We start from the raw sequence: 26,742 nt of genomic DNA, 5'->3' as shown, positions 1-26,742 counted from the left end.
AAAGCATAAGGAGAAACACAGAGGTTTTGATCGCTAGGTGAAGGGCAGACTGTTGGGATCCTTTTCTCGTGCAAAGCAGGGCCACCTAGGGAGGTGTGAGGCCTTAGACACCTTAGCCGCAGGAATGACTCAGGTGCAGTGAAAGATCTCAGAGCAGCTTGCTAATGCTCATTAACTTCTCCTGAAGGCCAAGAAAGCCAACCCTGGCCAAGTTTGAGCATCAAAACATCTATTTGCTTTTCTGGGTTTTGTATTATTTGATTCTCAAATTCCTTCTCGCTAAAGCAACACATGGCAAAATAAAAATTCTGTAGATACAGGGACAGCCAAGACTCATACCTTGCCATCACTCTACTAAAATGCTTTTGTAAAATGCCAGGGGGACCTGGCATATCCCACCCATGAAATCTCCTGCTGAGACTCTGGCAGAAAACAGATTGCTTCACGCATCAGCAGCCCAGAGTTATTTTGGGTCTGCCACTTACCAGCAATGTGTGCTTGTGTGGATCACTTAACCTTATGGGGCTTCTATTTCCTTATCTATAAATCTAAGAGGATGGGTTGAATACTGAGTATATGCCAGACCCTTCCTGTCCCAATGTTCTCTGATACAACCTATGAACCAATAATAAGGATTCCCAAACCAAAACAAATTCAATGCTGCCTCCAATTTGGAATGCACTGACTGACGTGATGTTACTAGATTTAGCATATCTGTGGAGAGGGGAAAAAAAAAACCAGTTTACTGGCAGCCTGGGTGAGTCAAAAGGCCAAGCTATTTTTGGTAAAGACCACTAAAGTGGCTCAGGCATTTACATGCATTTTCTCAGCAATAGGACAAAGGCATTCTGCCCAAATTCCAGGGAAAGACCTACCAACACCTTTGCTACTGTCCAGTAGTTAAATAAATGTACTTAGCTGAATAAGGACAACACACTCTGAATGCTGGTTTTGTAACATCGGTTATGCTTTGCAGTCTGCAAGTTGGTAAGGTTGTCAAGTGACCTAGTCATCAGGTGAGACTCATAGCTTCAGCAGGGAGTAAAGAAGCATTTTTGGACTCTCTTTTTCCTCTTGCCTATATTGAATTGAATTAAGAAGTTGTCACCTTATGAAGGTTCCCATGGCCAGGGCTAAGAGATACAATGACCGTCATATATTGAGTCTGGAAGACAACTTTGCAAGCAAAAGTCAGACAAGTAGCCTTTCTAGTACGTGTAGATAATTATGATAAAGAATATGTTTTCCTTTTATCCCCAACATTACTGTCATATCAAAACTTTTGAAATTTTAGGTAGTGCAGCTTTGCTAAAGAGAGCTAACTCTGGGATATAACGTATAATGTGCCGACTCTAGCCCACACTGTTGGATGGTATATTTGAAAGCTGCTAAGAGAATCAATTCTAAAAGTTCTCTTCACAAAGAAAAAACTTTTTTTGTGTGTCTATATGAGCTCATGATGGATGATGAAACTTCTGGTGGTAATCATTTTGCAATACAAGCAGGTCAAGTCATTATGCTGTATACCTTCAGCTTATACAGTGCTGTCTGTCAGTGACCTCTCAGTAAAACTGAAAGGAAAAAAAATTTACAAGGAAAAATTTAATTAATTAATTAATTTTAGAAGAAAGAGAGAGTGCTAACTCCCAAAGCTGGCATGTTAATGAGGCAGCAAAATGTGACACTTGGAAGCAAGAACTTGAAAACCAAAGAGCTGAGACGTGAATCCCAGCTCTGCCTCCTTCACCCAGTCTGCCACCTTGGGCAAGTGTACCCTCTGAGAGACTCAGTTTCCCTGTCTGTATAATGGCGATAATAACTGCACCTAATGTGAATACACATATCCATGTGATGCACTCAGCAAAGAGGCTGACACATAAAAGCACGAAGTTAACACTATCAGTATTATTAAGCTATTACTAAACTTTGAATTATGCTTTGTATAATTGTATACTTTGTATCTTTTGTATTAGGTCACTTGACAACTTCACCCAAAAGCACAAAAGTTCACCCATTTTTATCCCTCCTCTATTTTGCCTCTTAGGATACAGTTTTGTAAACTGACATTCATTTTGCCACTTTATGGGTAAAAAGTTAACCAGATTTCCCCTCAACTCTACTAAATATGAACCTCTGAAGACACAGGGGCTGCGTCAAGCCATCTTCCAACCACAAGGGGACCAAAAATGGAGGTAACATTGAGAAAACAGATGGAAGAAATGTAGAAAGAGGCTGTTATAGCATCGTTTATACTGTAGTACCATTTAGATTCTTGATCAAGGTCGCCCTGAAACCTTATTCTTGAAATATTCAGTTGTACAAGCTAAGAAATTCTCTATTTTGGTTGAGCCAGCTTGAGATACACCTTATGCCACTTGCAAAAAAACAATTCCTAACTATTAGACACTTGTTAAAAATGCAATTCCCTTGACCTGGTGAATTAATATTCAATAGAAGAGCTGAGAAATTCTGAATCTTTAACCAGGGCCCCAAGTGATTCTCCTGCAAAACCAGTGTTAGGGACTGAATTGTGTATCCCCCAAATTCATATGTTGAAATCCTCACTCCCAGTGCCTCAGAATGTGGCTGTATGTGGAGATAGGGTCTTTAAAGAGGTATTTAAGGTTAAATGAGGTCATTAGGGTGGGCCCTAATTCAATACGACTGGTGTCCTTTTGAAAAGAGGAGATTAGGGCACAGATACACAGCGGGAAGACCATGTGAAGACACAAGAAAATGATGGCCACCTACTAACCAAAAAGAAAGGCCTTGGAAGAAATCAACTCTGAGACACTTTGATCTGGGACTGGACAAAATAAATTTCTGTTGTTTAAGCCACCCAGTCGGTGGTACTTTGTTATGGAAGCCCTGGTAGATGAATATAATCAGCTTTGGGAAACATCGATTCTGGGACTCCTCATCCTGTGCTAACATCTGTTTTGTAACCTTCCGGACAAGCAATCCTGCAGCATTTGTTTGAATCTCCCTGCAAAGGGAATCCAGAAAATTCCAGCATTACCCATCTCATCTTGGAACTGCTCTCTGTGAGAAAATCTTCTTTACTTTATACTGAAATTTGTTATCAAAACAATTAAGGTTCATAGTGATAACACTGGGACACGCTAAGATTCTAAAGCAGTTTCAGAATAACCAAAGAAAGCATATTACTCACTGAAAGTTTAATGCTATGTTTCCTATTGACAGTATAATGTTTGATATGAATATTCTAGCTTTTAATTTAGGATATTTGACAAATATTATTTGATTGTAACTAGCACTCTCAATTTACTGATTATTCTGGATAAAACATAGTTTATCAAAGTTTCTAAAATAAAAATATTATGTGTGAAGTTTTCTTCCCCAAGGGATTTTGAACTTCTGAAGTGCAATCAACAAATGATGATAAAATCTCAATAGGTTTGGCTGCACAGTTTCTTTTGAGGTCAGATCCTTTAGCTTCAGAGGAAAAGCTTGTTCCATACAGATTTCTACCTACACATCACAGGCTGCCTATTCCTATAAACCTACAGGCAGGGTTTCCCTGGTGGCGCAGTGGTTGAGAATCTGCCTGCCAATGGAGGGGACACGGGTTCGAGCCCTGGTCCGGGAAGATCCCACATGCCGCGGAGCAACTGGGCCCGTGAGCCACAACTACTGAGCCTGCGCGTCTGGAGCCTGTGCTCCGCAACAAGAGAGGCCGCGATAGTGAGAGGCCTGCGCACCGCGATGAAGAGTGGCCCCCGCTTGCCACAACTAGAGAAAGCCCTCGCACAGAAACGAAGACCCAACACAGCCAAAGATAAATAAAAAATAAATAAATTAAAAAAAAAAAAAAAAAACCTACAGGCAACACTCCTGTCAGGAAGTAATATTTTCACTGTTTCATTTAAAATAGTCCTACCAACTGTTTTACTGAAACAATGATTATTTTGGACAGGTACTGTCCCCCAGAGTCATTTAATCTGATTCAATTACCTGTGCAATTGACCTCCAAAGCTTTCCCATTTTAGAGAGGATACTTCTCATTTTAAAACAGACACTGACAGTCAGGTTAAAGTTTAATAAAGGTCCTTTTATTTCAGCTGACTCTGCTAAAACTCATATTAACAGTAATAACAATAGTAATAATAATAACTAACATTTATTAACTGCTTACTGTGATGTTATAGAGGGCTTTAAATGTATTGCCTTATTTAATACAATTATCCAATGATAGAGGTCGTATGTAGTCTGCATTTTACAGATGAATCTCAGAGAAGTTTAATAATTCAAAATACACACTTCAGTAAGTAGCAGAACCAAGCTTCGTACCAAGATTGATTTGGCTTTAAGGTCCTGCTCTCATTTACTGTGTGCATTCCACAAAGAGAATACACAGTCTGAGGAAAGAAAAATCTATTCTCTTGGCAACATCTGTAAAACATCTGTAAAACAGGGATATTAACACCTGCCTCGAGATTGTTGTAAAGATTAAATATAAATGTAATTTATCTCAGTATCTGGCCATAGTTCTTGGCAGAAATTTCTTAAGTGCTTTATAAATGTCAATTTCCTCTTTTTCAGCAACTTTTTGCCATGTATTTCCAGGGCACTGATCCGGGTCACACGGGAAAACCTACAAGTAGAAGGTACAGTTACTCCTGACTTACTAGAGTTTATATCCAATATAAAGGCAAAAGACTGTGATATGAAAAAGTTACAAAATAATCTATTTTAATGAGTGCTTAGAGCAGGGGTTTTGTAGCCAGACTCCACTGGATTTGCATTCTGTCTCCACCATTTCCACCTACCCTTTGTAAAATCTTGGACCAGTTACTTTCCCTCTCAAGGTCTGAGTGTCCTTGTCTGTAGAATGAGGGGCTCAACCCTTCATGGGGTTGATATGAGGATTTTAAGAGCTATTCTTCATTGATGTTAATTTGCTTATTGTACCTCACTCAGTCCTTACAATGACAATAAAACGTGTTCTAGTTCACAATTCTCAAGTTCAAGACACAGGGAGGTAAATATTTGATGAATGTCACTTGGACAGTGTCACAGCTGGGATGCTTTCCCAGGCAGTGTGGCTTTACAGCCCAGTTTCCTAACATAGTATACAACACTGACTTTCAGGTTATAAATGATATATGTGATGTTCCAGAAATATTTTAAATGCTAAAAAATATATAAATGTGTAAATATGTAATATGTAAAAGATGTGTAAAGATAAAAACAAACTAATTAAACAATTCTTCCTTGGGCTGAAAGGAAAGAATAAAAGGTTGTACAATTTGTGAGGATAATAATGCCTTTAAGCACACTGAATAGCATTATGCTTTTTTTTATTCCCTAAAAGAAAGAAAGCCTCAAGTCTATGAAATGGATGGCCCTTCCAGACTTTTTCAAAATTCCTGCTTCTTCATGTCATTTCAAAAGATGACTTCTAATTTGATGACTGTTCCCATTAGCTCTGGGCCACTCAGCTTGCTTTTTCTAACAAAGGTCCACAGATTAATCGTGCATGGCTGATGTGATTTCCTTGAAGTTCTCAGTGGTCTAATCTGCCTTGATGTGGTTCCTTTCATGGTTTTATATGGCACTTGTGGGACATGAGAGGGCATAAGGCCAGCAGGGTTATATTGTGTCTATTTGTTTTCTCTTCAAAATGAAGATTGTGTTTAAATGAAAAATTGTGTTCCAGGAACAAATTATTTCCCTTTGAAACTCTGTCTCCTAACATGACATTTGGAGGTTTTGTGGAGAGAAATAATTTGTGTTTTTACATAGTCCTCCATGTTAATTTTGCCCTTCCATTTACAGTGAAAAATGAGAAATTTAGACACACCCTCCATTCTTCAATATTAAGACAGGATCTACTCCGAGAGGCTGGTAGTTTTAAAAAATCATTTTCCAAATTACATACACTCTACACAAATATATGTGTGTGTGTGTATGCGTATATATATATATATATATATATATACACACACAATATAGGAAAGAAAAAATGTTTTTTCTCCCTCCCCCACTTCAGTTCCTTTCCCCTTCCTAGAAGTATATTCTTCTCAGCTTTTTTGTGCATTTACATATATATGTATATATATAAATATATATGTATGTTTTTTGTTAAACAATATCAGATGAGATTTTGATCTCAGTGGATATAAATCTATCTTGTTCTTTTTAATAATCTCAAATTCTTCAGTATAGATGTAAGTTTGCTGATACGTTTTTCTTTTTTAACCTATCTTTTTTCCTCTAGTGTTCTGGAAGTTATATGCCCTCTTTCAAACTCCCAAGTTGCTATCTTTACAGTTTTACAGTATGTACAGGCATATCTCCTTTCTTTATTGTACTTTGCTTTATTGTGCTTCACAGATATTGCTTTTTTTTTTTATGAATTGAAGGTTTGTGGCAATCTTGCATTGAGCAAGTCTATCAGCAATATTTTTTCAACAGTATTATTTCATTATTGTTAAATTAAGGTATGTACAGTTTTTTTTTTTTTAGACGTAATGCTATTACATACTTAATGAACTACAGTATAGTGTAAACGTAACTTTCATATGCACTGGGAAACCAAAAAATTCATGGGACTTATTTTATTGCCATATTCACTTTATTGTGGTGGCCTGAATCCCTAGGCGATATTTCTGAGGTACACCTGTATATACAGAGTATATGAAATTTATTACTACATAGAGCTAATCTGTATATATAGCTTACCAATAAAGAAGAAAATTTTTGCTTAACTTTATCCTTTCATCACATGCTAGTACCACACTGACACAATCTGAGAATTTTCAAGATTATGATTTTATTCATTCTTCCAAGATTTTCTTTGTCCTTGGTGTTCTGCAGTTTGAATGTATTATGCCCATGAATGAGGTTTTTTTGGAGTTTATCCTGTTTGGTATCCTAAGCTGTCTGGATCTGTGGTTTGATGTCTGTCACTAATTTTGGAAAGCTCTTGAATATTATTACTCCAGATATCTCTTCTGCTCCATTCTCTTTTTCTTTCTTCTCCTTCTGATATTCCAATTACAGGTATGTTACATCTTTTGATATTGTTCCACAGCTTTACGTATTCTGCTCTGTTTTGTTCATTATTTTTTCTCTTTGTATTTCAGTTTGGGAAATTTGAACGATTTTCAAGTTCACTGATCGTTTCCTCAGCCATGTCTAGTCTACTTATGAACCCACCAAACACATTCTTCACTTCTGTTACTTTGTTTTTTATTTCTAGCATTTCCATTTGATTCTTTCTTAGAATAGCCATCTCTCTGCTTATATTATCCATCTGTTCCTGCATGCTGTCTACTTTTTCCATTAGAGCCTTTAATATATAATAGTTATTTAAAATTCTCTGATAGTCTGTGTCATATCTGACTCTGGAGTTTGCCATGTGACCCCAGTTCACCGGTGGGTCCAAAAAAGTTTGTTGATTTTTAGTTTGTTCAGCTTTTTCTTGTTATAAGGGCAGGAATGCTGACTTCTAAGCTCTACCACTTAGAGCTGAAATCAGAGTGCTGTTATTCTTAACAAAAAGTTTTACTGGTTTTGTTGCTTATCAATGTTTCTGATGAAATGTAGCTTCTCATTTTTTTTTTTTAAGTTTGTTGAAATATAACTTTAATAAACATTTCAGATAGAGTTTGTGGTGATAAATATCCTAAGTCAAGTAATGTCTTCATTTGTCTTTATTTTGCCATTTACATGAAAGATAATTGGTCTGGGCATAAAATTCAAGGCTCATAATCTTTTTTCTCAGCATTTTGAACATTTTGCTTAAATGTTTTCTTGAGCCAGTTTTTTAAATGATAAATCTCTTATCAATCTTTCTTGTACCTTTTAAGTTACCTGTTTTTCTCTCTGGAAGCTTTTAGAATTTTCTCTTTCTACATGGAGTTCTAAAGTTCCACTTAGACTATATCTAAGTGTGGGTCTTCTTTTTTTCCACTCTCCAGAAGCAGTTCCACAAGCAGTACCATTGTTACCGAACATAAGTACATGTGCCCAAAACACAGTGAGGCCAAACAATACCAAAACGTTGGAGTTTGGAGCAGAGAAAGGTTTATTGCAGGGCCATGCAAGGAGACTGGTGGCTCATACCTTAAAACCCCCAAACTCCCGGAAAGCTTTCAGCAAAGCCCTCTTATAGGGAAGGTGAGGGAGGGTAGTTGTTCGTTGTTGCAAACTTCTTGGTGTCAGATCCTTTGTTCTTGAGGTCAGGTCATGATGTTCCTGTTAACCTCCACCGAAACAAATGTTATCCTCTGTTCTGACAAGAAAGGGCAAGGTCCCAAGGCTCAACTTTTGCCCTCCAAGGTCCAGGCCGGGCTAAAGGGAGGGGTTCCTGCGTGAGCCGGTTACCCTGCCTGGGAGCGTTTGCACAGCACCCAGTATGGGTCCTCCCGCCAGTGCCCAGGCCCGGCTGAAAAGGCAGATCTCAGCTGGCAGTGCCCTCAGGGCCAGGTCCCCAGACTCTGCCCAGCCATCATCACGGAGGGAGCCAGGCGCCCAGGAGCCAGCCAGTCCTCAGGCTTTTCATTTAAACTGGAGAGAATCATTTGTATAGTATCAATAGGAACACATGTTGTAGCAAATATCAATCAGGTTAATTCCCAGCTCACAACAATTGCCCTTCTTTGAGAATAGCCCAACCACAGAGGTTGTTCTGAAGTAATGCTGTGCAATGTCCTTGCAACTTAACCCTGACCTCTGGCCACCCCCTAGAGGTAGACAACTGATCTAAGCTATACCAATTTTTGAAATTTGAGTGGAGAAAGTGAAGCTGGTTGAAGCTGTTACCTTAATGGCAGTGTCCATATACTCCAGTTGCTGAGGCCTTTGTGGACGCGACCCATGGAGACTGCCGCTGCTGTTAGGTCGCCGAGGTGGGGGTTGGGGAGAGGTTCGCTGCTGCTTCAAGGCCTGGGCCCCGCCAGTGGGTGGCCATTGCGAGGGCTCTGGAGCTCTGCGAGACACAGCCTTCAGCCTGTCCCCGGGCCCCGCAGCTCACCTGCCAGCCGGAGGGCCTGGAGGGCCCCGGGAGAAGGCCGTGATCCGCCTCTCACTGCACTGTCTGCCGTGAGGACCATTGCGAGCCTGACTGTTGGTGGAGCGGGACCTCTAACGCTGCGCTCAGTCTCGCCTGCTCCGTCCCTATTGCGTCATTGTGTCCTTCAGAGGCAGGATGAGGTACACTCCCCTCTTCCCCTTTTTATTTTCTTTATTAAAAATTAAGGTGAAATTTGCATAACATTAACCATTTTAAAGTATATAATTCAATATTATTTAGTAGATTCACCATCTTGTGCATCTATGCCTTCTATCTAGTTCCAAAACGTTCTCATAACTTCTAAAGAAAATCCAATACCCATTAAGTAGCCAGTCACTATTCTTGAGCTTTACATAGATATTTCTGTAATTAAGCAATATGCATATGACACTATTTTAAAAAAGGAATACCTGTTAGAATTGTGGTCATTTATGAGAGTCATATTTTGAAAGGCTCAATAACCAATGATATCTTTAAACACAATACTGATCAGTGACAGGAGGGTACAGTATTTCATAGCATAGTGTCTTACTTCATTTGGGATGCTATAGCGAAAATACTATAAACTGGATGGTTTATAAAGAACAACAATTTTTTTTCTCACAGTTCTGCAGGCTGAGAAGTCCAAGATCTTGGTGCTGGAAGATTCAGTGTCAGTTTCTCACAGATGGCATCTTCTCACTGTGTTCTCACATGGTGGAAAGGGCAAGGGAGCTTTCTTGGGCCTATTTTATAAGGCACTAATCCTTTATGAAAGGCTCTACCCTCATGATGCATTCACTTCCCAAAGGCCCTATACCTTAATACCATCACCTTGGGGATTACAATTTCAATACATGAATTTGGGGAAGACATAAACGTTCAATCTATAGCACATGGGACTGCATAACCATCATTAAGAAAACGAAAAGGCAAGCCACAGGCTAGGAGAAAATATTAACAATACATGTAGCTGACAAAAGACTGGCATCTAGAATATAAAAAGAACACTTACAACTCAAATACAAGTTGCAAATGCAATTTTTTTTAAATGGCCAAAAGATTTGGCCAGACACATCATTTAAAAAAAGGTATTTGAGTGGTTAATAGGCACATGAAAAGAGGTTCAAAATCATTAGTCATCAGATAAATGCAAATTAAAACACGTACTGAAATGAGATGTCCTATTAACCACTAGAACAGCTAAATTTAAAAATGCTGATGCCGAGATTGGTTCAAGATGGCGGAGTAGAAGGACGTGCACTCACTTCCTCTTGCGAGAGCACCGGAATCACAACTAACTGCTGAACAATCATCGACAGGAAGACACTGGAACTCACCAAAAAAGATACCCCACATCCAAAGACAAAGGAGAAGCCACAATGAGACGGTAGGAGGGGCGCTATCACAATAAAATCAAATCCCATAACTGCTGGGTGGGTTACTCACAAACTGGAGAACACTTATACCAGAGAAGTCCACCCACTGGAGTGACGGTAATGAGGCCCACATCAGGCTCCCCAGCCTGGGGTCCGGCAACGGGAGAAGGAATTCCTAGAGAATCAGACTTTGAAAGCTAGCAGGATTTGACTGCAGGACATCGACAGCACTGGGGGAAACAGAGACTCCACTCTTGGAGGGCACACACAAAGTAGTGTGCGCATCGGGACCCAGGGGAAGGAGCGGTGACCCCATAGGAGACTGAACCAGACCTACCTGATAGTGTTGGAGGGTCTCCTGCAGAGGCAGGGGGTGGCTGTGGCTCACCGTGAGGACAAGGACACTGGCAGCAGAAGTTCTGCGAAGTACTCCTTGGCGTGAGCCCTCCCAGAGTCCGCCATTAGCCCCACCAAAGAGCCGGGTAGGCTCCAGTGTTGGGTCACCTCAGGCCAAACAACCAACAGGGAGGGAACCCAGCCCCGCCCATCAGCAGACAAGCAGATTAAAGTTTTACTGAGCTCTGCCCACCAGAGCAACAGGCAGCTATACCCACCACCAGTCCCTCCCATCAGGAAACTGGCACAAGCCTCTTAGATAGCCTCATTCACCAGAGGGCAGACAGCAGAAGCAAGAAGAACTAAAATCCTGCAGTCTGTGGAACAAAAACCACATTCACAGAAAGATAGACAAGATGAAAAGGCAGAGGGCTATGTACCAGATGAAGGAACAAGATAAAACCCCAGAAAAACAACTATATGAAGTGGAGATAGGCAACCTTCCAGAAAAAGAATTCAGAATAATGATAGTGAAGATGATCCAGGACCTCAGAAAAAGAATGGAGGCAAAGATCGAGAAGATGCAAGAAACGTTTAACAAAGACCTAGAAGAATTAAAGAACAAACAAACAGAGATCAACAATACAATAACTGAAATGAAAAATACACTAGAAGGAATCAATACCAGAATAACTGAGGCAGAAGAACAGATAAGTGACCTGGAAGACAGAATGGTGGAATTTACTGCCGCAGAACAGAATAAAGAAAAAAGAATGAAAAGAAATGAAGGCAGCCTAAGAGACCTCTGGGACAACATTAAACACAACAACATTCGCATTATAGGGGTCCCAGAAGGAGAAGAGAGAGAGAAAGTACCCGAGAAAATATTTGAAGAGATTAGAGTTGAAAACTTCCCTAACATGGGAAAGGAAATAGCCACCCAAGTACAGGAAGCGCAGAGAGTCCCAGGCAGGATAAACGCAAGGAGAAACACGCCGAGACACATAGTAACCAAATAGACAAAAATTAAAGACAAAGAAAAATTATTGAAAGCAACAAGGGAAAAATGACAAATAACATACAAGGGAACTCGCATAAGGTTAACAGCTGATTTCTCAGCAGAAACTCTACAAGCCAGAAGCGAGTGGCATGATATATTTAAAGTGATGAAAGGGAAGAACCTACAACCAAGATTACTCTACCCAGCAAGGATCTCATTCAGATACGACGGAGAAATCAAAAGCTTTACAGACAAGCAAAAGCTAAGAGAATTCAGCACCACCAAAGCAGCTCTACAACAAATGCTAAAGGAACTTCTCTAAATGGGAAACACAAGAGAAGAAAAGGACCTACAAAAACAAACCCATAACAATTAAGAAAATGGTAATAGGAGCATACATATCGATAATTACCTTAAACGTGAATGGATTAAATGCTCCAACCAAAAGACACAGGCTTGCTGAATGGATACAAAAACAAGACCCATATATATGCTGTCTATAAGAGACCCACTTCAGACCTAGGGACACATACAGACTGAAAGTGAGGGATGGAAAAAGATATTCCATGCAAATGGAAATCAAAAGAAAGCTGGAGTAGCAATTCTCCTATTAGACAAAATAGACTTTAAAATAAAGACTATTACAAGAGAGAAAGAAGGACACTACATAATGATCAAGGGATCAATCCAAGAAGAAGATATAACAATTATAAATATATATGCAACCAACATAGGAGCACCTCAATACATAAGGCAGCTGCTAACAGCTATAAAAGAGGAAATCAACAGTAACACAATAATAGTGGGGGACTTTAACACCTCACTTACACCAATGGACAGATCATCCAGACAGAAAATTAATAAGGAAACACAAGCTTTAAATGACACAATAGACCAGATAGATTTAATTGATATTTATAGGACATTCCATCCAAAACCAGCAGATTACACTTTCTTCTCAAGTGCACACAGAACATTCTCCAGGATAGATCACATCTTGGGTCACAAATCAAGCCTCAGTAAATTTAAGGAAATAGAAATCATATCAAGCATCTTTTCTGACCACAACGCTATGAGATTAGAAATCAATTACAGGGAAAAAAATGTAAAAAACACAAACATATGGAGGCTAAACAGTACATTACTAAATAACCAAGAGATCACTAAAGAAATCAAAAAATACCTAGAGACAAATGACAACGAAAACACGATGATCCAAAACCTATGGGATGAAGCAAAAGCAGTTCTAAGAGGGAAGTTTATGGCAATACAAGCCTACCTCAAGAAACAAGAAAAATCTCAAATAAACAATCTAACCTTACCAAGAAACAAAACACAAAGTTAGTAGAAGGATAGAAATCATAAAGAGCAGAGCAGAAATAAATGAAAAAGAAACAAAGAAAACAATAGCAAAGATCAATAAAACTAAAAGCTGGTTCTTTGAGAAGATAAACAAAATTGATAAACCATTAGCCAGACTCATCAAGAAAAAAAGGGAGAAGACTCAAATCAATAGAATTAGAAATGAAAAAGGAGATGTAACAGCTGATACTGCAGAAATACAAAAGATCATGAGAGATTACTACAAGCAACTATATGCCAATAAAATGGACAACCTGGAAGAAATAGACAAATTTTTAGAAAAGCACAACCTTCTAAGACTGAACCAGGAAGAAATAGAAAATATAAACAGACCAATCACAAGCACTGAAATTGAGACTGTGATTAACAATCTTCCAACAAACCAAAGTCCAGGACCAGATGGCTTCACAGGTGAATTCTATCAAACATTTAGAGAAGAGCTAACACCTATCCTTCTCAAACTCTTCCAAAATACAACAGATGGAGGAACACTCCCAAACTCATTCTACGAGGCCACTATCACCCTGATACCAAAACCAGACAAAGCTGTCACAAAAACAGAAAACTACAGGCCAATATTACTGATGAACATAGATGCAAAAATCCTCAACAAAATACTAGCAAACAGAATCCAACAGCACATTAAAAGGATTATGCACCATAATCAAGAGGGATTTATCCCAGCGATGCAAGGATTCTTCAATATATGCAAATCAATCAATGTGATACACCATATTAACAAATTGAAGGAGAAAAACCATATGATCATCTCAATAGATGCAGAAAAAGCTTCTGACAAAATTCAACACCAATTTATGATAAAAACTCTCCAGAAAGTGGGCATAGAGGGAACCTACCTCAACATAATAAAGGCCATATATGACAAACCCACAGCAAACATCATTCTCAATGGTGAAAAACTGAAACCATTTCCTCTAAGATCAGGAACAAGATAAGGATGTCCACTCTCACCACTATTATTCAACATAGTTTTGGAAGTCCTAGCCATGGCAATCAGAGAAGAAAAAGAAATAAAAGGAATCCAAATTGGAAAAGAAGAAGTAAAGCTGTCACTGTTTGCAGATGACATGATACTATACATAGAGAATCCTAAAGATGCCACCAGAAAACTACTAGAGCTAAGCAATCAATTTGGTAATGTTGCAGGATACAAAATTAATGCACAGAAATCTCTTGCATTCCTATACACTAATGATGAAAAATCTGAAAGAGAAATTAAGGAAACACTCCCATTTACCACTGCAACAAAAAGAATAAAATACCTAGGTATAAACCTACCTAGGGAGACAACAGACCTGTATGCAGAAAACTATAAGACACTGATAAAAGAAATTAAAGATGATACAAACAGATGGAGAGATATACCATATTGTTGGATTGGAAGAATCAACAGAGTGAAAATGACTATACTACCCAAAGCAATCTACAGATTCACTGCAATCCCTATCAAATTACCAATGGCATTTTTTACAGAACTAGAACAAAAAATCTTAAAATTTGTATGGAAACACAAAAGACCCCGAATAGCCAAAGCAGTCTTGAGGGGAAAAAACGGAGCTGGCGGAATAAGACTCCCTGACTTCAGACTATCTACAAAGCTACAGTAATGAAGACAATATGGTACTGGCACAAAAACAGAAATATAGATCAATGAAACAGGATAGAAAGCCAAGAGATAAACCCACACACCTATGGTCAACTAATCTATGACAAAGGAGGCAAGGATATACAATGGAGAAAAGACAGCCTCTTCAATAAGTGGTGCTGGGAAAACTGGACAGCTTCATGTAAAAGAATGAAATTAGAACACTCCCTAACACCATACACAAAAATAAACTCCAAATGGATTAGAGACCTAAATGTAAGACTGGACACTATAAAACTCTTAGAGGAAAACATAGGAAGAACACTCTTTGACATAAATCACAGCAAGATCTTTTTTGATCCACCTCCTACAGTAATGGAAATAAAAACAAAAATCAACAAATGGGACCTAATGAAACTTAAAAGCTTTTGCAAAGCAAAGGAAATTACAAACAAGACGAAAAGACAACCCTCAGAATGGGAGAAAATATTTGCAAATGGATCAGCAGACAAAGGATTAATCCCCCAAATATATAAACAGCTCATGCAGTTCAATATTAAAAAAACATACAACCCAATCCAAAATGGGCAGAAGACCTAAACAGACATTTCTCCAAAGAAGATATACAGATTGCCAACAGACACATGAAAGAATGCTCAACATCACTAATCATTCGAGAAATGCAAATCAAAACTACAATGAGGTATCACCTCACGGCAGTCAGAATGGCCATCATCAGAAAATCTACAAGCAACAAATGCTGGAGAGGGTGTGGAGAAAAGGGAACCCTCTTGCACTGTTGATGGGAATGTAAATTGATACACCCACTATGGAGAACAGTATGGAGGTTCCTTAAGAAACTAAAAATAGAATTACCATATGACCCAGCAATCCCACTACTGGGCATATACTCAGAGGAAATCATAATTCAAAAAGACACATGCACCCCAATGTTCATTGCACCACTATTTACAATAGCCAGGTCATGGAAGCAACCTAAATGCCCACCAACAGACAAATGGATAAAGAAGATGTGGTACATATATACAATGGAATATTACTCAGTCATAAAAAGGAATGAAATTGGGTCATTTGTAGAGACGTGGATGGATCTAGAGACTGTCATACCGAGTGAAGTAAGTCAGAAAGAGAAATACAAATATCGTATATTAACGCATATATGTGGAACCTAGAAAAATGGTACAGATGAACCGGTTTTCAGGGCAGAAATAGACACAGATGTAGAGAACAAATGTAGGGACACCAAGCGGGGAAAGTGGCAGGGGTGGTGGTGGTGGGATGAATTGGGAGATTGGGATTGACATGTATACAGTAATATGTATAAAATGGATAACTAATAAGAACTTGCTGTATAAAAAAATAAATAAAATTCTAAAATTCACACACATACACAAAAATACTGATGCCATCAAGTGGTGGCAAGAATTTGAAGCAACTGGAACTCTCATACATTTCTGGTGGAAATGTAAAATCATACAGCCGCTTTGGATGACAGTTTAGTGGTGTCTTAAAGTTAAATATACACTTATCATATGAGCCAACAATTGCACTTCTAGGTATTTACCTACAAGAAATAAAAACATCTGGCCACACTATGACTTTTACATGAACTTTCACAGCAGTATTTTTAAATAAAAATCCCCAAACTAGAAACAAACCAAATATCCAATAGCTAGTGAGAAGATGAATACTGTGGTACATCCATACTATGGAACACAACTCAGCCATAAACAGGAGCAAACTACTGATGTACAAAACAACAATGATGAATCTCAAACCATTATGCTGAAAGAAAGAAACCAAACATGAAAGAGTTTCTACTTTATAACTTCTTATATATGAAGGTCTGTATAAATCAAATCTATGCTTTATAGAGTAGACAGAAAAGAGATACATGTTTGCCTGGGGCCAGAATGGGGAGATCGACTGAGATCAAGCACAATGAAACTTTCTTGGGTGATATATATGTTCTATATATATATCTATGTATATGTTCTATATCTTGATTCTGATGATGGTTACATGAGCGCAGGCATTTATCAAAACTCATTCAACTGTACACTAAAATGTATACATTCTATTGTATGTAAATTATACCTCAATAAAGCTGATTCAAATAAAAACAACAGTCTGGGAACAAATAAAAATGCAAATGGTTATCTTGGAAGAGATGAAAGTTTTTAGGAAAAAAAAATGCTTTTATCCAGTGTTTGACAGACTGCCATGTGTTAGATATATGTATTCAAGTTGTTCTGTGACTCCTCAGATGATAAATAAGAAAAAGAATGATTTTCAGAGAATATAAGTAAAATGTCCTGAAAACTGGAAGTTTTTTAGTTTGATATTTGAGAACTTTCCAAATTTTCTGATTTGATAAGATGCTGAAGTCCTCTAACGTTTGGAAAGTTTTGACATCATATTGATTTAGTACAATGAATCTTATTAACAAAATCCTTTGCTAAAATTGATGTTCTGTAATTTCCCTTGAAATATCTGAATTATGAAACCAGAACTTATAATTCTATTCAAATATGCATTAGAATGGAAAAAGCAATGAACTGGGTTCTATCCTTGCCTCTGTGAAACCTAGATATATAAACTTGGAATGAGTTGCCTCCATACAACTCCATTTTGTAGCGTGTAAAATCAAAGTCTGTGTTACATTTTTTGGATCTCTCCACTAATTAAATCCCTCTATTAACTGCCCTAACTAAAGACTATGATTTTATGTTTGGCTCTAGAAGGATCTGTGTAACCATAAGAGGGCAGTATTCCATTTAAACAATTTCTTACACAATTTCCTGTAAGTGCTCAGTACACTAAAATTACAGGACTTTGAGATTGGCATAATATTTGCTAGTATTAATCCCCTTAGGATTATGTTAAGAAAAGTAATTTGTCTTTTTTAAGTATGAATACATAAATTTATCACAGCTAGAGGCAAAAGGGAGTCATCTTACTCTTTCTCTGGCTATCAGGCTTGCATTTACTTAAATTGAGGAGATCATGCTTCTATCTCATCAGGACTGTAGCATATTAAAACACACTTGTCAACCCAATTAAGGGGGGACATTCTAGGGCTAGGATGTAGATTTATAAAGACATATTTTTCTATGGATTCTGTGTAAACTGCAATGTACATGGTTGCAACTAATTCAAAATCAGTGTCAATGTCCCACATCAAAATCACATTTCAGTAACAAGAGGTAAAGTGAGAAAATAAAAGAGGGTAAAAAGTCATTTTTGGATGAGAATTTACTCAGGTCTTACTTGATGCTCAACACATTTTTAAAGGAGTGGAAGGCTTAGAAACTACTGTTAAGGCATTTACACCATTTAAAGAAACTGAATATGTATTCCTTAAACAATAAAAGATAATTTATGAAAAATAGAGTCTATCACCATGAAAGGGATTCTAATTTTCTGTATCAGTGTCCCAATTGTTAGCAATTTTATCTGCTTTATAAGCCCATTATCTTACAAGGACAGAAGCCCATGGAAGCTTGAACAGCTCAAGGTTGCAATAACAAACTCATGGTTTATGGAACTAAATCCCCTCTTCCCTCTCTTCTGTCCTTTACACTGGTTTATTATCTCCTGGTCACTCATCTCAACCTAAGAATGTCCCTTTTCTGTCTCCTTGACATTCAGTTCATCCTTCCTCTACATAATGTTAAAGTATCTTCTCATTGTCTTAGAAAACCACCTCCATCTTCTATAGTTAGAGGAAAAGAATGTTTAATAGTTTAGAAAGGAAAGGTCCAAGCACAGGGAAATCAAGGAACATTTACCAGTTCCAGGCTATGCCCATTCCCAAAGGATAATCTGTCATCCTCTTGGTTTACTAGGGATATTTGAAGAATCCATTTGACTTGCTTAAAATCACTGTTTTCATTACACTCATTATTGTGTATGGCTTCTCACAATAATGGAGTGAATATAAGCAAATGATCAACACAATGAATCATACGAGAATCATCTTTTCTTTGAAAAGAACATTTATACCTGAAATAGAGAGCCTTGCTTGGGCAAAATTATCCATAGGATGACACAGCAGAACTTACCAGTTGAGGGAATTTAGAAATGCTATATAAGTTCGTGCCTTGCTACAAGACCAGAGGGAAGCCATGCCTAAAAATGAAAAAAAAAAAGTCATTTGATTACAAATGTTACTCTAATTTTACTCTGACTTCATTTTGATATTTAAAATTTATTCTGATGTAGTGTTAGGATGTTAATAAAATGTAAATTGCTTTTATCCTGACCTTCTGTTTTATTGTTTCTCCTCAGCTTTTATTACAGAATTGTTATTGCTATGGAAGTGTTAACTTCCTGTTTGTATTTCTGGAACCCTGAAGGGCATGGAAGTTGGCCAGTTTAAGCTTTATTAGGTAGCTACTGAGAGATAAATGCCTGCAGCATTTTTGTTCTGTTTTGCTGCAGTTCACTAAATGAAAATCTGTCCATTAAAAGTAAACTGTGCGGTCAATGCTACAGCAATGCCTCCTTTTTCTACCAGTAACACACTATAAACCTTAAGCTCATTTAGGTTAATTATGAAGATCCACTATTGCTGCATCTAAGCCCATATGAACTTGAAACTAACCAGTCTCAAAATGTGTATGCCTCTCTGGATAGCAGATGAGAGCCATGGGTAAGGTCGGATAACCTTTCCAGATGTGTTTCATCACGGCTGCTACCCATTGGAGGGAAATCACAGTGGAGACTTGAGACCTTGGCTTTCCAGGTTCATAAACCTGGTTTTGTGAGTTTACCTAAATTTTAGCTCTGATGCTTCCTTATAAACAGGAACATCACTTTACTGATTACTAAGGGAGATACCGAGAACAGTGGGAATGAACAACTCTGGTGATCAGAATGCTTGTGCCCCATAGCCCTTCATTCACAGTCTTTACTAGGAAAAAGGCAATTAGAAAACTGACTTAGTGATAAAAAGTTGCTTGATGAGAGAGCAGTAAAGGGAACTGAATGTCCTTAAAGGAATTCTCATCTTAATTAAAGGAAGATACACCTCTCGGCAGTGATCAGAACATGGTACTTTGGTCTGCTTTTCTTGATGATTACAGAATAGTTATTAGCAGAAATCTGTATTCTCTTTTTTCTTCTTTCTGTAGAGCTTGCATTTGTCCTAACAAACTTCCCCTTTATTTAACCAAGTAGGTCATTTTATGTATATTGCACTAACAAAATAGACAGTCTTTGCTCCATGGAGCTTTAATTTTAGTGGTGAAAAACAGACAATTAAATGTGGTATATAATATTTTATGTGGTTAAAAAACAATACTGAAAATAAAAATAAAGAAGAGTAAGGAGGCAGAGAGCAATGAAGGAATTGCTGTTTCAGATGGCATGATCCAGAAAAGACCTCTCTAAAAAAATGACGTTGGAGCAAAATGACATTGAATTAAGTGAAAGGCAGGTCATAGATGTATCTAGGGAAAGAAGGCTCCAGGTACTGAAACAGGTGTACTTACTATGGTGACATCACCATATCCCAACACTTTCTATATTGGGAAAACCAAATTAAAGTTACTACCGATGGTATCCTTGAAAGAGGAAAAGAGTCCCAAAAGGACACCATGTGATTGAGGACTTTGGTTTGGTGATGGATAAAGAAACTGATTATTGACAGCCATCATCTACCTAGGGTACATTTTCCTAGTACCATTTGGAATTACTTATTGTCACTCAGGGTCCCATCAGAATATTAGGCTAAATTTAGGAAGGTTTGATAAGGCATTATTTACACTGCTGTGCAGTACCCTGAAAACTTGACCCTCCTAGGCCCTTGAAAATGAGGAGATGGTATGATTAATGAAACTCAGAAGAAGAGAATGATAGTTTGAGACAAGCTATCATCTTTGGTAGAGAAACCCAACCATTCCCAGGTGACCCTGTAAAGAGGGATGTAGTCCATGAAGATCAGCATCCCCACGATGGGGGTGGGGTTTGGGGGAAGGGCTGAAAAAACAGCAGGCACACCTTCTTTTCCCTTTTTGATTGCCAGTCTGAGACCCTACCGAGATTAAAATATGGTGTTCCAGTCCTACACACTCAACCTAACACTTATGCAACTGCCCCTTCCCCGATGAAGGCTCAACATGCCTAAGGTTGACCTTATATCAAGTTGTTTCTGATAACAATGGAAATATAAAGACCAGTAGACAGAGATAGTGCTAAACATGGCTTAATCTTTGGCCACAACAAAGTCAGACTCCATGCAAATCTCAAAGAAAAATCAAGGACTATAAAGAGAAGGGGCTTTGGGTCTAATACTTGAGTGCAAGTCATACCTGTGACAAGTACTATCTTTGTGATCATTGATCAAGTTGCTTAGTCCCTTTGCACTCCACTTTCTTTATCTATAAAATAAGCATCATTATAGTTCTTACATATAACATTATTGGGAGGATAAAGAAATATATGATGGATGCAATGGAAAGGGCATTGTAACCCTCAGAGATGCATAATGCTTTCTCCCACAGATAGAAGAGCAAAAAGAAGTACTTAGTCATACCTGCTTTAGGAGGAAAAAGGAAAAGGCATGAACACATAATAAGAGTCCACTATGCCCCAGACACTGCTTAACATATATGATTTAATTCTTTGAACACCACCTATAAGATGTTAATATTACCATTTTACAGGTAAGAAAACTGGGGTTCAGAGAGACCAAACAATTCACTCAAGATCACACATCTTGTAAGCGGCAGGGCCAAGATTCCTAATGAAGCAACAGGAATCTCAAGATGATGTTTTTATTCCTGACGTCATCAATTCTGATTAAGCTACTCCAAGAGCACAGAAAAACTGTATGTTTCATTTCAAACCACGCCTGGGCATAAAGAAGAAGCTCATCAACAACTACCTTAGAGTCCTTCCTCTCTCTCTCTCTGTGAGATGCCCAGAAGAACACTCTGCTAGGTAGCGGCCAGGGCTGGGGCATCTCTGCTGAGCCCAAGATTAGATTCAATGTGAAAGGGTGTCCTTCCTTGACTTTCAAAGTCCTGAACCGCCAACACTCCTTCTCATGTGGGAGCAGGCAGGACTGCAACAGGGACCTCTGCCTTCCCACCTTGGGGGGACCAGGCCTCCACATCACAGAGCTCAGGTCCGCTGCCAGGAACCCAGTGAGGATCATCACCATGCTTCACCAAAGGCCATTCGTTTCCAGAAAGGGAGTGAAGTAAACAGCCTTTTGATTTGTTGCTTCTCAGCTTCTTCTGAAAGCTATCCTAAAGGCTATAGTTCAGGGGGGTCTAATACAGCCAGAGTATATGTATGGTAAATCAGGCTGGGAAACATTCAATTTTATTTTGGTCTAGTGGGATGGTGGAGGCTAGGCAGAGTGTGAGTTCATGTGAGTGGAGTGAACAGGGCATGGGTTCCATGAAAGAGGGCCATTTTGTTGGGTGCAGTCGTGACACGTTGGGTCAGGGAACTCAGCGCAGAAGCATCGATAATGGTGCCACAGCCAGACAGGAATCACACCTTCAGGCATGCCCAGAACCAGTATCAACCAGGTTACATCCACTGTTCCCATCCAATCTTTGGTTCTTGGGTAGGGATAACTATTCTTTGCCCTTCTGTCTTTGTATGAAGAGTTTTGACCAGCCCAACTTCACAGTTTTTTCTCTCCTGCAGGGCTGTGAAACTTTTCTGATTGTTTTTCTCAGTTTTGGAAGGGTAGCAGCCTCAGCATAATTGTGAACTCCATGAAGGCAAGGACTCTGTCTCTCCCTTCACCATGATATTCACCCTGCATAGCATCTAGATGTGATAGTAAACTTTTGTTAAATGAGTAAATGAATTATCCCCATGACCTCACCTCTCATCCAACCTGACAAGTTACTGTGTGTTAAGTGCTTTACATGGGATTCCAAGCAGTCTAGTTTGTTTGGTAGATACAAACAGCTCCAAAATATATCAGTGGCTTAAAACAACAAAGGTTTATTTCAGGTCCGCTGGTGGATGAGCACCACATCACCTTCAGGCTAGGACCCCACAGGATGCAGAAGTCACCATGTGGAACCCTGATGTTGCTGAAGAAGACAATGAGCCAGTGAATCTAATCCTGGCTCTTAAAGGGCTCCTCCCAGAAATGACATGTGTCAGTTTTGCTCATATGTCATTGGCCAAAGTGAGTCACTTGGTCATCACCCTCACTCCACAAGGGGTGAGAAAGTTCAGTCTTAACCCAGAAGAGAAGAGAACCAGACTATCTGTGAACATCTCTATGACTTTTATCCACATATTAGTTCATATAAACCTTATAATTCATCTAGAACAAAGATGCTATTATTGGTCCCACTTTTTTTTTATTAAGGTGTAGCTGATGTACTATGCTGTGCTAATCTCTGCTGCAGAGCAAAGTGACTCAGTTCTACACAAGGATCTTGAGGTTTAACAAGGTTAATGAGTTGATCAAGAAAATCAAATGGTGAAGCCTGGCTTCAAGTGTAATCACTTAACCAACCTGTTGAATCTTGCTATCACTGGAGTCTGGCAAGCTCTGTAAGGGGAGACACAGTGAATTCTCAGGGTGTCTAGGACCAGATTCATCAAGGGTTTGTGCTTGAAATCATTAAGCTTAACCTTATAGTCTGAGTCTCTGTAGGCAGTATCTCTGCTCTCTGACTTATCCTTTCTCTTTATTGGAAGAACTTGCTGTTCCGTGAGGAGGATGATAGCTACTTATTTAAGACATTAAACATCTGCCATCGTGACATGTTGGGTCAGGGAACTCAGACTATAAGGTTAAGCTTAATGATTTCCATGGTTAGTTTTTTAGAAGTTATCCAGCAAGGCAATTTTCTTATTTGCTGGTGGTAGATAATATTCATGGAATTATTATGAAATTCATATTTATTCTTTCCATAACACATTGGAGCAGCTCAGACATCAGAGAACTGCAAATTCAGTCTGTGGTTCACATTTTTCTTTCCACGTAGACAGAGAAAAATATTTCCCAAATGCTGAGATTAAGATGTGGACTTAGCTTGTTGGGGCTGAAACATCAGTGGGCTGATGACTTGAAGACTATTTCTGTGGAATCAAATGAGCTTGCTAAAAATAAATTGTTGGTCTAAAACACTATCACAAACCTTTGACATGATCAGAGGTCACTATCAGCCCACTATTTATTTAGAAAATTTATTAGTGTTGGCGTAACAGCCACAGAAACTCACTCTAGCCAACTTGTGTAAATGAAGGAATTTGTTAAGTCCTGGGCAGTTCAAAAAATCAAAAGAAAAGCAAACTACCAAGGCCCTGGAAGGAATGGAAACAGTGCATCTCTGGGGATCAGGCCTACCACCATCAGTATTCATCAGCTCCAAACATCTTTCTTCTGGGGGTCTCTCCACTCCAGATTCTGATGCCTAGGGTCCTGGGAGAAAGGTTCAGAAAGGCGTAGCATGGATCATGTATGCCAATTGCTCACACTGCCTGGCAGATGTTAGCAGCTCAATAAATGTTTGTTGAATGAGTGAAGAAATGAATGGCCAAGGTCTCTGGGCCTCATATCACTCAATCAAAAAAATAAAATAAAACTTGATGATTCTATGAAGTCTGTATTAGTTGCCTATCATTGCTGTAACACGTTCCCACACATGAGTGGCTTAAAAACCCCACAAATTTATTATCATATGGTTCTGGAGGTCACAAGTTCAAAATGAGTCTTACAGGGCTAAAATCAATGTATCACCAGGTTGTGTCCATGTCTTGGCTATTGTGAATTGTGCTGCAATGAACATTGGGGTGCATGTGTCTTTTTAAATTATGGTTTTCTCTGGATATATGCTTAGGAGTGGGATTGCTGGATCATATGGGAGTTCTATTTTTAGTTTTTTAAGGAACCTCCATACTGTTCTCCACAGTGGCTGTACTAACTTACATTCCCACCAACAGTGTAGGAGGGTTCCCTTTTCTCCACACCCTCTCCAGCATCTATTGTTTGTAGACTTTTGATGGAAGCAAACTAAATGTCCATCGACAGAGGAATGGATAAAGAAGACATGGTGCATATACACAATGGAATATTACTCAGTTATAAAAAAAATGAAATAATGCCAACATGGATGGACCTAGAGATTATCATACTAAGTGAAGTAAGCCAGAGAAAGACAAATATATATCACTCATATGTGGAATCTAATTTTAAAAAAATGATACAAATGAACTTATTTACAAAACAGAAACAGATTTTCAGGTATCAAATACAAAATTATGGTTACTCAAGGGGAAACGTGGATGGGGAAGGATAAATCAGGAGCTTGGGATTAACATACACACACAACTATACATAAGATAGATAACCAACAAGGACCTACTGTATAGCACAGGGAACTCTACTCAATATTCTATGATAAACTATATGAGAAAATAATCTGAAAAAGAATGAATATAGGTATATCTATAACTGAATCACTTTGCTGTACCCCTGAAACTAACACAACATTGTAAATCAACTATAATCCAATAAAATTAAAAAAAATAATAAAATAAAATCAATGTATCATCAGGGTTGGTTTATTCTGGAGACTCCAGGGGAGAATCGGTTCCTTGCTTCTACCAGATTCTAGACGCTGCTGGCATTACTTGGCTTATGGCTCCATCACTCCAATCTCTGCTTATATTGTCACAATTCCTTCTACCAACTTTGATCCTTTTGCCTCTCTCATAAGAATCTTTATGATTAGATTGGGCCCACCCAACAATCCAGGATAATCTCCTCATCTCAAGATTCTTAATTTAATCAAATTTGCAAAGTCCCTTCTACCTTGTAAAGTTAAGGTATTCACAGGTTCTGGGTATTAGGATGTGAACACTGTCGGGGGACTATTATTTGGCCCACCATAAGACCCTTTTCAATTCTGAAATTCTGTAATGCTCTCATTGCTGATATTGATACTAGGAACCATGGGGACCACCTGCTCCTGTTGTATGTGGAGATTACAGTCTATTACAAACAAAGTTGGCAAAGCTGTCTAATGGTAAATCAGGGCTACTGAAAGAGAATTTGCATATCAGGTGATTCCTGTCTGTTGGATGAACCAGATGCGTCATTGTCTATGCCATACATTTGAGGATAAGAGCAAAGATTTTTGTTACAGCATTTCTACTAACTCCACCCCAAAATGGCATCACTATGAGAGGACATTGTCTAAAGAAATCACTCACGTGGAATTCTCACATCCCCAGAAGGGAGTCTGACTCAGGGCCAGACTAAGAACCACAGGAGACTCCCAGGCACTGAAAAGATTATTAAAGATTATTGTGCTCCACTTCCATTTGTAATTTAAAAAAACACCCTCTAAAGTACAGAATAAATATAGAGAACTAAGACAAATATCTAACTTTATCTATGATGACTACTGAATGCTTGTTTTGAAATATCTCTATCAAATAATTTTAAGAATTGCCATTTTCTTCTCCTGCCTTCTTGTTGATGCACTAAATGCATTCTTAATCCTCTTGTTGGATAGTGCAGCCCAAAATATTCATGACCTACCAGAAATAATACCATCCTTAATTAACCAAGCCAGTAATTTCTAGATGTCATTTTATACCTTAGGGTTTTACTAATACAATTAAAAGGGACTCTGGCATTCTAAATGCTAATATAATTATTTATATTAAATATGGACCCAAAATTTATAATACCTAGGACCTAAAACAAAATCCCACTATGGATCTCAGGCTTTAAAATGTTTTATCTCTTAAACAACATGCCTTTATTTACAATCACTCATGTTTTCATTTTTTTATCAAAGATATTATTTGACTTCGGATCAGAGCCTCTGAGCAGACTGAGATACTAACAGTTGACATTGTTTGAACAACCACTTTATGTCGGTGTATCAGCAAATCCTTTATACGTTTTTAATCTTATATGTAATACTTAATTAAATCCCTAAATTACTACAGGCATTATTACTATACTCATTGTAATATGAGTAAACTGAGGCTCAGAGTGGTTAATTAATTTGATGCAGGT

At 38.4% G+C, this 26,742-nt stretch overlaps 1 protein-coding gene across 8 annotated transcripts in view; it reads right to left on the bottom strand.

Annotated features, from left to right (window-relative positions):
* COLEC10 (collectin subfamily member 10) overlaps window positions 1-26,742 on the bottom strand; it is a 445,704-nt gene that overhangs the window by 98,769 nt on the left and 320,193 nt on the right. For 7 of the 8 annotated variants that reach the window (XM_061171635.1, XM_061171636.1, XM_061171634.1 and 4 more), the window contains one exon: window positions 18,788-18,854. The exons of the other annotated variant lie outside the window; for it this stretch is intronic. The gene's annotated coding sequence lies outside the window, so the exon portion shown is untranslated. The remainder of the gene's footprint in view (window positions 1-18,787; window positions 18,855-26,742) is intronic. 8 annotated transcript variants of the gene reach the window in all.

The sequence above is a fragment of the Eubalaena glacialis genome, chromosome 17, assembly GCF_028564815.1.
Source record: "Eubalaena glacialis isolate mEubGla1 chromosome 17, mEubGla1.1.hap2.+ XY, whole genome shotgun sequence".
NCBI classification, from domain to species: domain Eukaryota; kingdom Metazoa; phylum Chordata; class Mammalia; order Artiodactyla; family Balaenidae; genus Eubalaena; species Eubalaena glacialis.
This window is presented reverse-complemented; position numbering and strand designations above follow the sequence as displayed.